General features: G+C 50.9%; 1 pseudogene; it reads left to right on the top strand.

Annotated features, from left to right (window-relative positions):
- Positions 1 to 7,405: 7,405 nt before the first annotated feature.
- The window catches only part of LOC119310339, a 13,527-nt pseudogene continuing 8,071 nt past the window's right edge, over positions 7,406 to 12,861 (top strand).

Raw genomic sequence — 12,861 nt, 5'->3', positions numbered from 1 at the left:
GTCGACGGTGTGGTCCGTCCACCTACCCCTGAAAATTCGAATCTTCATGTGGCAATGGATTCGCAGGCGACTCCCGTCGGGCGTTGAGGTGCGTAAGCGCAATGGCCCGGGCTCCGACATTTGCCCGCTCTGCTACGTCCCCGAAGACTCGAATCACATCTTCTTCTCCTGCGTGACCGCTCAATTCGTTTGGAGCTGCTTCCGTGAGGTGGTGGGTGGATCTTGGTGTCACACCAACTTCCCCGACCTGTACGACGAGCTCCAGTCCTCCCCTTTGACTTCTCGCCACATTAGATGGCTTGAGATTGGAGTCATCGCTTGGACCCTCTGGACGATTCGTAATAAGCTTGTGATCTAGCGAGTTCCTCTTCGACGGGCTACTGACGCTATCTTCAAACTGTCTGGTTTCTTGCAGCTCTGGCGGCCTCTTAGCCGCCCCCAGGACCGTGATGCCATCTCTGCCTTCATCGCTGACCTCCGCTCGATGGCCGCCCGCCTGTCTCCATCTCCACCGTCGAAACCCGACTAGTCGCTCCTTGGCTCTTCGGGTCTATCCCTTTTGTGTTTTGGGCTTGTTGAGTTGTGCCCTCAGCAAAATCTCCGTACTTGTTTGTGTGACTTGGGTGTGTGCGTTTGAACTGGTATTTGTATGTGTGCTCTGTGGCGATTTGCTTTATTTATAAAGCGGGGCGAAAGCCTTTTTCGGTAGAATACCCTGGTATTTTAAGACTTATGTGGTACCATCGTTTGTAAATATAACTGGATGCACTCGCTGACCGTAGTATCTTGATTCCAGTTCAAGTGTCAGACAAACTTTATCGTCACAAAGCTTGTTATATCTTTGGTTGTTGGATCATGGAATTCAGTACTGAGGTTTCTGGTTGAACTTGGCATTGCGACCGTGGCAGCCATTCCGAGGTTGGTCTGGTCCCGTGCAGACTGGGATTGGCCCTGGCCGGTTGCAAATGGCATGAAGGGCGTGGTGGTCGTACGGCATTGTCGGGTCCCTGAGTAGCGCGGGAGTCTACAATTAGTTGGAGGCACAAATTCATTTTTTTTAGAAAAGGAGGATGGCCCCCGGCCTCTGCATCTGAAAGATGCATACGGCTACTTTATTAATTATTCTCGAGGACCTTACAAAGTATTACAAACAATATACCTGAATCCATCATCTTGGCAACATATGCCGCTACTCTTATCCATATGATGAAGGGATGCTAGCTGGGCCCCTACCCAAACTACTCACCTAAACCTAACATCAAAAGCCGGAAGCCCCAGCCGAGCCACATACCGGGTCTGGGGCACAATCCGGTCAGACACACTCTTGCGTCGTCGCCGCCATCTTTCACAAGTCCGTCTTCAGATGATATTGAGTCTTCTACCTTGTGAAGGCCACATCAGCCATCGACGTCACCATGACGCCAGACAGCTACCTCCTCCTGCGCGAGTCCATCTCCGCGCATCGAACGCCGAGCCTCCACGGCGCCATGCCGCCGATCTCCGCCGCCATCAATGAGTGAGATGAAGTACCGCTCCACCACGGCAAGTACAAGGTGAGGAAGGGCGAGGTCGCCATCGGAGACACGGCCGGAAGATAAGCACCGCAGCCACGGAGCTGCAACGCGGTCGATCAGACGGGCCGCCACCAGGAACCAGACAAACTCGCCATGCACACCCAGCATCCCCAGGCCCAAATCGGCGCCTCCAAGAAGGTGACGACGCTGTGGCGCCGCCGCCGCTTAGCCACCGGGACTAGGGTTTTCACCCGGGCGTAGGGGAAGGGGGGAGGCAGGGGAGGTATAGCCTCAGCGCCGCCACCAAGGAGGGAATGGCGTCCGGGACGCCATCGACGCCGTGGCCGCCACCGGCGCCGTGACCGCCACCGGCGGCCAAAGGTTTCCCCCGGCCAAGCACCTTGCCGCCACCTCCGAACCAGCCACAACATGAGCCAGGCCGGCCGGAGGTCATGCATCACGAGCGGACCAGATCGCCTCCGATCTGACGAGGGGAGCCCGGGGCCTCCCCTTGCCATGACCAGCGCCCACCGGGACCTTGCTGCCCGCACAGCCGAGGGGATCCGGCCTACCTCACCGACGAGCACTCCCTGCCGTCGGAGTAGTGTCGTCCGCACCAGCGAGGCCGCCGCCTCAGATCCCACCAGCGCGCGCCACCCGACGCGCCGGCCGCCGAGTTCCGCCGCCGCGCTCGAGGAAGGAACCCCCCGCGGCCCCTACTCCAGGCGAAGGCAGGCGAGATCCCGCCGCCGCCGGCACCGCGCGGGCTTTGCCCGGCGGTGCCCGCCGGCGGCGGCGGGAGGAGAGGAAGGAGGTGGGGTTGGGTCGGCGGCGGCTAGGGTTGGGCGCCCGGGTCGCCCGCGGGAGGCACAAATTCATAATTCAGTACAAGAGGCAACGCTTAATTCATGTGCCCCCTGTGGTATGCACTTGCAGGTCATGAGTCGGGAGCTACACTGTAGCACCCACCCTACCATCAGAGCCATTGCCCCAGAGCTAGATGCATGTGTGAAATCATGGGTGCGCCCCTTACTCGTCACGTCTGACACTACCGCTGGCAACATGAACCCCTTCACCGGTCTGTTATAAGGTATGCTCATATGACCAAATATTGGTGCAATGTATTATGGGCATGTTTGGTTGCCTGCATCAAATTTGAGCCATTTGCATCTGCGGCCCGACGCAACCAGCCTGAGTCAATGCTCTTTCTTTCATTAATTTACGTAATTAAATTGAGGCTGTTGGTATGTCAACGTGGAGTTGAGGGACATTGTAATTAAACCGCTCGCGTAGCATGGGCCGATGGTGTGCAACAGGCTTCAGCTTCGCCAAACAACCCCCCCAGGAGATGCATTAGGCTACTCATTAGCGGAGAGTATCATATACTAATATTATGCATATGGTAATAATGTAGTATATGATACTATCTTCATATATAGTGCATAATATCATAAAGTAGAGTAGTATCATATATGATCATATTTATTGTCATGCATGACACAAAGTATCATAGTATTTAACATGATGCGGTATCTATCTATGTTACTCTAACCCTTTCTCTTTTCTTTAACTCTTTGCCACATCAGCGTGTTTGCTATTCCCGAGTGCATGATACTGGCTAAGATACCATCACTATGGCCAGCCTTAGTTTCATAACTTTTCTTAAGGGCATCTTCAATGGTTGCATACTTGCATGATAATTGTTGGTAGACTTTGTCATATAGGATTTTTGATGATGTGTCGTACGATAAATGAAGAAAGAGAGTAAGGTTGTATGTACATGAACCGACACCCCTTGCACAAGCTTCAATGTAGAATGAAAGAGCACCTTATTTATCATCTCACATCCTATTGGGCAAGCTAGATACAACATTGGAGTAGTTGTATGTTAAAATGTTGATTGATGACATGACGTATTTTATCAACAAGCTAATAAACAAACTGTTGGAGATGCCCTAAGTAGATTATGAAGATGTCGGTCATAAGTTCTTGAGTTTTTTATGACTAATGCGAGTTTGTGATCTTCCATGCACTTCCACATATCCGTGTTGCTAGTCTATTCGGTATCATGCATTGCCCCACTCTCACACTGAGATTTGGTTCATCTTTTGCTGACACATCCAAATCCGGTGGGAGGACTTCCTACACATTTAAAATCTCATGTAGATCATACTCCCTCCGTCCCAAAATAAGTGTGTTGAGCTTAATACAAATTTATACTAGAGCTAGTACAAAGTTGAGACACTTATTTTAAAACGGATGGAATATTTAATAACGAACTCCCTTGTGGATAGATCCTCCCCGACGCTCGGGCTTTGCCTGATGACGCCCTTTGTTGGCGGCAAGAGGGACGAAGAAGATTGGTGGCGGTTAGGTTTGCTTGCCGCGAGTCGCTAGGGGGATGCAGGTATCAAGGGCATTTCAAGAAATATGGCGATTCTAACAGCTACGACGACTCTCTTCTAGTGGTTTTTTGGCCTTTTGCCTCCAGATTGATGGTTATTATGCAGTTCAAGGGCTTTTGAGGAGTCCGCTAACTCTCTTACATGTGCCCACTCAGAGCATCTTCCGTGCAAGGCGCTTAATCAGGTGCTTGATCGGTAATACTCCCTCCGTTTCTAAATGTTTGTCTTTCTAGAGATTTCAGCAAGTGACTACATACGGAGCAAAATGAGTGATCTGCACTCTAAAATATGTCTATATACATCCGTATATGATAGTTTATTTGAAACTCTAAAAAGACAAATATTTAGGAACGGAAGGAGTATAATATTATTTCGTTCCTAGCGCCCAGGTTAAGAGTCCCTTCTTCCAACGGTCGCTGGGAACCATGTACGAGCGTCATGAATGTAAAAATAGAATGGGTGATTGGGCTAGCGGCCGACGACTCATCTGGCATCGACGCCAGCCGAATTCCCAGATTCAGGTGGGAACCGAGCAAAACTATCAGGATTCCTACCCTGGCGCCTGCCTTAGCGCCGTGCGTTGTAAATGCACTCAATGGTGTGACTCGGGAATGCCTTGACAAACCATACTTTGCTTGACAAACTTTACAAGATGTTATCAGAAACCAGATTAAAAGGAGAAATGCATATTACGAGCAATTGGGAAATGTTTATGTACTAGGTAAAAATGTAAGTATATATGAAATAAAATGATCATCACATATTCAAAATTATTAATGCATAAAAATAGATTAAAGTACTAAAATAATAATTTGCTCCCTCCGTCCAAAAACAAGCGATGTGGAGTTGAACTAAAACCACGTCGCTTATTTTGGACGGAGGGAGTATGTTTTAAAAAGTTCAGAAATTTAAATCTTGCTACTATTAGTACGAATATATGTTCATGTATATACTACTAAAAAAATTAAGCCTTAAAAGGTAGAAAACATAACTCAATAAAGAGTAAAAATAAAATAAAACTTGAGAATAAAAATTAAAAAGAGTAGAAATAGAAAGACCCAAGCGGCTCACGACTAGGGTTTCCTTTGCCTCTCGCCGGCCGCCGCTGGTCCGCTTGGTCTCCTATGATTCTAGGACTATGGAGACATGATGGATCCCGGCCCTTGCCGGCAAGAGGCGGCTATGCTTTTAGGTGTTTCTTCAGTCTCGTTAGGGTTTCTGCCATGCTCAAGATGAGATGGCGGCGTCTTCCTGAAGATGAAATAAGGTTTTCCTCGCCTATCCCGTCTAGGTGGTGTTTCTAGCGTTGTCGGAGGACATGTAGAGATGTGTCTCTGACGGATCTCGTGGGTTCCGGTAGATGTTTGATGAAGGTGGATCTGCCTGGATCTGATCTCCGTTCGTCTCCGTCCGTGTGTCTGCAGGTTGGATCCTTCTGATCTATGCTTCTCTCCATCGACGACGGTTGTTCTAGTGCGATGGTCTTATGAGGCCTTAGAGCAACTCTAACGCGGTGACCCAAACGGATGCGGGTTTTTTTCGCCTTTTGTCTGTTTGGGTCGGCAAGCGGACAGGCGTGTCCGCTTTGCGTTTGGGTCAGCTGGTGTGCCCAATGGGGGCAGACGCATTACGATGCACCCGGCACGGCGTCCACATGCTCGCCCTCGACGCCATGCAACTGCGACACACCATAGTGGACGGGATCCACATTGTCTCCATGCCATGCGCTCTCTAGCAGCAGCGGCGGCGCTCCCGCTCCAGCGGCGTTGGGGGTGGGGGCGAGACGAGGCCAGCCGTGGGCGTGGTTTCTTGGTGGCATCGTCGAGTGGGTAGAGAAAGAGGAGGAGAGAGAGGTGGGAGCTGGTGGGTCTGTGACAGGTGGGCCAGATTTCGCATGCAGCGGACAAAGAGGACATAGAAAACGCCCATTTTGTGTCTGCCTCCGACCCAAATTTGGGACGAAAATGGGTCCGGTCGGACACAAAACAAACACAAAATAGAAATGGGTCTCTGCGTTTGGTCGTATTTTCTGTCCGCGTGGACTCAAATGGACACGCGCAGACGAATTGGGTCGCTGCGTTGGAGTTACTTTCAGTAAGATGACTTTCCGTCTGTCTACTACAATAAGGTTTGTCCGACTCTAATGAGAGAGGGGCGATGATGGCGGCGTGACTTCGGCTCGCTCCAGTACATGTACTCTTCGCTAAGTGGTCTATGGATTTGGATGTAATTTTTATTTCTAGTGTTCTTTGTACTACCAACGACAGTTGGTGATCTATGGATCTGGATATTTTTTGTCTGGAGTAGATTGGAAGCTTTCTTTTAAAAATATGAGAACACTAACGCTCACACGTGTGGCAGTTTTGCAACTCGCCCACACGCTGGATCACCGTCCAGTCGAGTTTGCACGAATCTTGACACATTGAGGCAGAATTCACGTGCCACGTAGGACGGTGCTGGTGTGTGGGCGTTCGAGAGTTCGCCCACACGCCCGCAACACGCGGTTTGGCAGCTGCGCTGCGTGGGCGAACTAGTTTCTGCCCACATAACCAACACCTAGTCCAGGCGCGTGTGGCGAACTGATTTTGTCCACACAACACCCGTACGTTGTTGGATGGCAAATGCAATTACGCGTACATGACAACTAGGTAAACACACATGGCAACTATGATCTGTTGCAGGACGACAACTGCAGTTACGCGTATGTGACAACCAGATAAACACACATGACAACTGTGATTAACCATACATGGCAACTATGGTTGGACCACACGTGGCAACTAGGTAAACACACATGGCAACTACTGTTTGACCATATATGGCAAGTAGTTAATCACATAAGGCAACTATGGTTTGATTACACGCGACAACTACTATAAATTAGACATGGCAACTATAGTTAACCAAAACAAATAGAGTTGCAATGCTTTTACAACTACATTTGCCATCGTCGGATAACTACATCTGTCATCCCGGATGGCAACTAAATCGTCATCCCGCAAGTATCTAACGTAGCTGCGCCAAGATGTGTGGGCATTTTTGCTTCATCCCACACGCGAGGGATAAAGATGAGTAATACTTTGTTGGGCGTCTGGCACGAAGTAGCTGCGCCCACACGTGTGGGCAATTCTAATGTTCGCCCACACACAACCTGCGTGGGCTGCCTCCTGCTCACGACACATGATGTGTGAGCGGATGGCTAGTTATGGTCGTTCAAAAATAATAGGAAAGGTATATATAATAAAAAAGAAAAAGAAAATTTGACGGAGTGAGCATCAAATGGACACAGCTTCAGTGACTTAAAGGCACCTACTTTAGGTCACTGACATGTGGGCCAGTCACCTATTGGGCCCACATATCATAAACACAAAAGGTAGGTGCCTTGGTACCGAAGCATCGTCCGCATCAAATGGTCTCCTCGTCTTCTCCAGACGGTCCACACACTAGTACTACCCCGCAGCGCAGTGCCGCTCTCTCTCCCACGTATCGGCAAGGGAACAACCCGCCCGACTTCTCAATCACCATGGAGATGGAGGCGATGGGGAAGCAGCAGCGGGAGGAGGCGCTCCTCCGCGCCGCCTCCGACGGCAACCTCCGACTCCTCAAGAGTAACCCCGACTCCTCCTCCTCATGCTCTTTCTCCTTAGGGTTTGATGATGGTAGTAGCTTGACGGATTTAGTGCCGGACTTGGCTCCCATTTCTCGCGTTGCGAAGAGATGGCGCGGTGGATGGGATCGGGAGGCAAAGGCGAGGCCGCCATCCTGGGCACGGTGGAGGACGGCGTAGGGGACCGCGCGCTGCACCTGGCGGCCGGGTCGGGTCGGCTCGAGGTCTGCAGGTACCTCGTCGAGGACCTCCGCCTCGATGTCAATCAACTCAACTTCATAGGTGACGCCCCCTTCCCTGCTTCCCTTCGCGTCAATTTGTAGCTCCTTTATCATTTTTAAAATTTATTTATTTATGTTGATTGCTACTGCTTAGTAGTTACTATTATACCATGTGAAGTATGCATTTTGGGCTTCGAATTTGTTGTTATATGTTGTATGCATTTGTAAATTGTGATTAAGTGACAAGGGGAGTTGAAATATCCAATATATAGACATCCATGCTCAGAAAGTCCATGCACCATACCAGAAACATCGATTTTCCCCCTTGAAAAAAAAACATCAAATTTCTTTGGGTATGCTATATAGGCAAACCGCTATATGAAGTGTCTCCTCTGTCTGTCTTTGTACAATTTTGTCAGCAGTAAACATTTGTCAGATGGAAAGCCTTTCACTAGTGAAGTCCTCTTTCCACGTTTGGCTCTTTTGTGTACAGTGTTTTGTATTGAGGGCAGGATTGGCGTGAATTTTGTTGAGCTCCTGATGTTTATTTTTCTGGCTGTTGCAGGTGACACGCCACTGTTCCTTTCTGCCACTTATGGGAGAGCTGCTGCTGCAAGATATCTTCTTGATCATGGTGCTGATCCACTAGCTGGCAAAATACACTCGCCTCTCTGTGGCGCTGCAATGCAAGGTCTCTCTGTATGCTTATTTATCATATATGTGTCACTGTCAGTGCATACATAGTCAATTTGATTTTTTGCCTTAGAAAGCCACATCACTCGATATAAACAGCAGTAGACTCCGACAAACTATTGATAGATCTGGGAGAGCAAGAACTGGAATTTAAAGGGGTTCCTGGGACGTGATTCTCTGCTTTGATGCTGTCAACCGTTTTGTTGCTATTCCTTTAGAGTTCGTTTGGATTTCGGGATATGAAGGCTTGGAATCACAACTGCTTGCACGAGTTAAATGTAATCCTATTCCTATATTTGGATGGAAGGAATTGGAGAAGGAGAAGGAGAAGGGTAGGGATATCAGATATGAACCTGCGTTTTCAACCCAAGGGGGAGGCTAGTAGTTCTGAACTTCTGATGGAAATGGGCATGGCTAACCAAAATTATCAAAATGCCCTGGATACCCACTTACTGGATCTTTTCCTTTCTTGAATGAGTGAGGATATTTTGATCTTAAATTTTGATACTACCTATCCTTGTTCCATCACAAACCAATCATTCGAGTGGATTATCTATAACCCACATCCTCATATATACCTCTGTCTCCAACTCTCCATATTCCCGGCCTCACTATCCATGTATCCAAACGCTGTTGCTTCTGCCCAGTGGCACAGCCCGATCTGATGCATAGGATGGCCCGTTCTAGATTTTCAGGATTTATTATTCCTAACTCGTTTGATACTTGTCCTGAGCAACTTGTGCACTACATTTCTCAAACTTTGGCCGATGTACCAATTTAAGATGGTAATTGACCGCCTGGCCGGGTCACAATTATGGCAATACACTAGGCTTTATAGGCGAGAGTAGCCAGAAGAAACAGGTCAGTGCTTTCTTTCTTTTGCACAAGGTTGTTTCTAAACGTTGGAGCTGATTCCTACATAACTACTAATCGGTAGATCATAACTCCTGTTGTTCCCAGCCTTAAAGCGATATTCTGGAACGTACGCGGTCTCAACTCGGAGGCCAAGCGCACTGCCGTTCGTAGCATGATAGCCGCCGCTACTCCCTCCATTGTATGTCTCCAAGAAACCAAGCTCGCTGTGATCTCGTCGGACCTTGTCATAGAAACGCTTGGTAGCTTGTTCCTGGATTTCTTCTGGCTCCCCGCGGAGGATACCCAGGGCGGCATCCTTCTTGCTTGGAGCCGCAACCCCATTGCCCTTACTAATCCCCATGTTGGCGACCACCCTGTCTCCGCTGTGGTCACCGCGCTCTCTGGTTGCGCACACTGGTGGATCACGGGCGTTTACGGGCCGCAAGGGGACGATCAGAAGCTTGCATTCCTTGCGGTGCTGCATGACCTTCGCGCTACCATCACCAGCCCGTGGATCGTGGGTGGGGACTTCAACATGATCACTTCCGCAAGGGACAAAAATAGGCTCAACCAGCACACCATGAATCGATTTCGACGATTCATCGCTGACTTTACCCTGCGCGACATCTATCTCCATGGTCGTCGCTACACTTGGTTGAATGAGCAGGACAACCCCACTCTCTTCTGCAATGACCGTATCCTCTGTACCCCCTCCTGGGCGACTGAACACCCCTAGCGCTTGCTCCGTTGCCTGTCCACTGCTACCTCCAATCACGCTGACTGCTCCTGGACTGATCCCCTCTGCCGGGCGCAAAGAGGCAGTTCCACTTTGAGCGTTTTTGGCCCACGCTCGATGGTTTTCATGAGACTCTGGCAGACGCGTGGGCTTCTGTCGAGCCTGATCCGGACCCCTTCCGACGCATCTTTGCGCTTGAAGGCCACCGCTCGACGCCTACGGGGCTGGGGCACGTGCTCCACCAACGCCATCGCCACTCGGCTCCTCCTCGCCCGCGGTCTTATTCTATGTCTGGACTCCGCCCAAGATTCTCGCGCTCTGTCCCCGGTCGAGTCTTGGTTTCATCGTGAGCTCAGGCGCACCTATCTTGGACTGGCTTCTCTTGACCGGTCCATCGCTCGTCAACGCATTCGCTTCCGCTGGCTGCAGGAGAGCGACACCACGGCGGCCCTCTTCAAGATCCATGCGGCGCACCGCACTACCAAGAACTGCATTCTGGCCCTCCAAGTGGACGGGGCTCCGGCGAGACTGATCTGGCTCAAGCCGCGTTCGACCACTTCACTGCCATTCTTGGTTCATCCGAGCCGCACGCCAAGTCCCTCAACCTTGGGGTCTTCTATCACCGCTGCTTTGATCTCTTGGAGCTTGAACAGCCGTTCACCGAGGACGAAATTTGGGTGGCCATCAAGCAACTCCCCACGGGCAAGGCACCCATCCCCGATGGCTTCTCTGCCGAATTCCTTCCCGCCTGCTGGGGCACCATCAAGGAAGACATGTGTAGTCTTTGACAAGCTCTACCTCAACAATGGCCATGGATTCCATAAGCTCAATGAAGCTCTCCCTACCCTGATCCCCAAGAAGCAAGATGCCACCACCTTGTTTGACTACCGGCCTATTAGTTTGATCCACCTGCTGGCCAAACTTTTTGCCAAGGTCCTCTACCTTCAGCTCGCCCCGCAAATGGCCGAGAACGTCTCCTCCAACCAGGGCACTCTCATCGCTGGTCGGAGCGTACATGATAATTTCATCTTAGTCCAGCAAATGGCGAAGCTTCTTCAAAACCTAAAGCTCCCTAGAGTGCTGCTTAAGCTCAACATTGCTCGCGCCTTCGACTCAGTCTTCTGGCCATTCTTGCTTGAGACCCTGCACCATCTTGGATTTGGCCAGTGCTGGTGCGGTTGGATCTCGTCCTCCTCTCAGCGTCCACCCGCGTTGTGATCAACAGCACCCCCGGGCTGCCGATCGATCACGCCTATGGTTTCTGGCAGGGCGTCCCGATCTCCCCTATGATGTTTGCCATCGCTATTGATTCCCTGAACTCTCTGCTCCAGTACGGGCGTTTGCGTCGGGGCCTTTCGCCGGCTCACTACCACGCACGCCGCGTCCAGCATCTCGCTCTTCGCAGACGATGTGGTGATCTTTTGCCACCACGATCCCATCTAGCTCTCCATGGTGCGCGCCAGCCAAGGTTTTGGATCCCAAATAGGCAAATTTTCTCGTGGGTGGGCGATATTCCCGGTAACCACGGTTACCGAGAAATACCGAAAAAAATTCGGACGAAATTTACAATTGAATTTTGAATTCAAACAATTTTTACTTAGATATAATAAATTCTTGAACTGATGCAAGTTAGAAAAGAGGTAGTAGCTCAGTGGTACCTGAACTACGCGCGCCATTAGCTGTGTTGACGTCGCGAGTTCGATTCTCTGGACTGTCATTTTTTTACTGCCTATTCTGAAAGTGCGGGAGGAGGACTCGAACCAGCTACCTCTCGAGGCGCATAACAGATGGTTACCACTACGCCAGAGTAAAGGCGTTGTCTCAAATGAGAACCAAAGCTCCTTTATTAGATCTGTAGCGTTCAAATTCAAATTATTCAAAAATTTCGGTATTTTTTGCTCGGGATAGGTATTTCTCCTGGGGCGGCGAGAAATGCGGTAACCGCTCGGTATCCGTTTTTCTCGAGCGGTACCCAAAACCATGGCGCCAGCTCAGACATCTTTGGTAGCGCTCGGGCATGTGCACGAGTTCTGCCAAGTACACCGCCACGGACATCCAGAGCCCCCTGTCTGCACCTGTTGACATTCAGGCTGCCCTCGCCTGCCCCATGGCTGATTTCCCAATCAAATAGCTGGGACTGCCGCTTCCCGTGCGTAGGGTGCGCACCTCAGCCCTGCTTCCCCTCCTAGATCGCCTCCGGGTGCGGCTGGCCACCTGGAAAGCCACCCTACTTTTGCGTGGCGAGCGCCTTGCCCTGGTTCGGCACGTCATGTCTGCTATCCCGATGCACATTCTCATGGCCATGGCCATCTCTCCCTCGATCCTCAAGCAGGCCATCAGAATCATCCGCGAGTTTGGCAGGGGCGCCGCGGCGCCAAGGTCAGCTGTTGCCTCATGTCTTGGCCCAAGGTGTGCTGGCCGATCAGGCTGGGCGGGCTCTGTGTTCGCGACCTCCACCGATCCGGCATCGCCCTTAGCACGTGATGGCTTTGTCTTCAGGCCATCGACGCCTCGTGACTATGGCGCCATCTTCACCTTCCCTATGAGTCAAGGCCTTCTTCCGGGCCTCTACTACCTGGGTTCTTGGCGACAGTAAGACCTGCCTTTTCTGGGAGGACCACTGGCTGGACGGCTTTTCTGTCATCGACCTCGTGCCCTCCCTTGTTGCACTTGTCCCACGGCGATGCAGACGCCGCTGGCTCGTATGCGAGGGCCTCCACCAGCGCATCTAGATCGGCGACATCCACGGTGCTATGGGTCCCTAGGCCATTGTCGAGTACGTGGAGCTTTGGTGCCGGATTCAAGGGATACTCCTCACCCCCCCCCCCAC

This window comes from Triticum dicoccoides, chromosome 5B, assembly GCF_002162155.2.
Source record: "Triticum dicoccoides isolate Atlit2015 ecotype Zavitan chromosome 5B, WEW_v2.0, whole genome shotgun sequence".
Taxonomy (NCBI): domain Eukaryota; kingdom Viridiplantae; phylum Streptophyta; class Magnoliopsida; order Poales; family Poaceae; genus Triticum; species Triticum dicoccoides.
The sequence above is the reverse complement of the archived record's forward strand: the minus strand, read 5'-3'. Positions and strand labels throughout refer to the sequence as shown.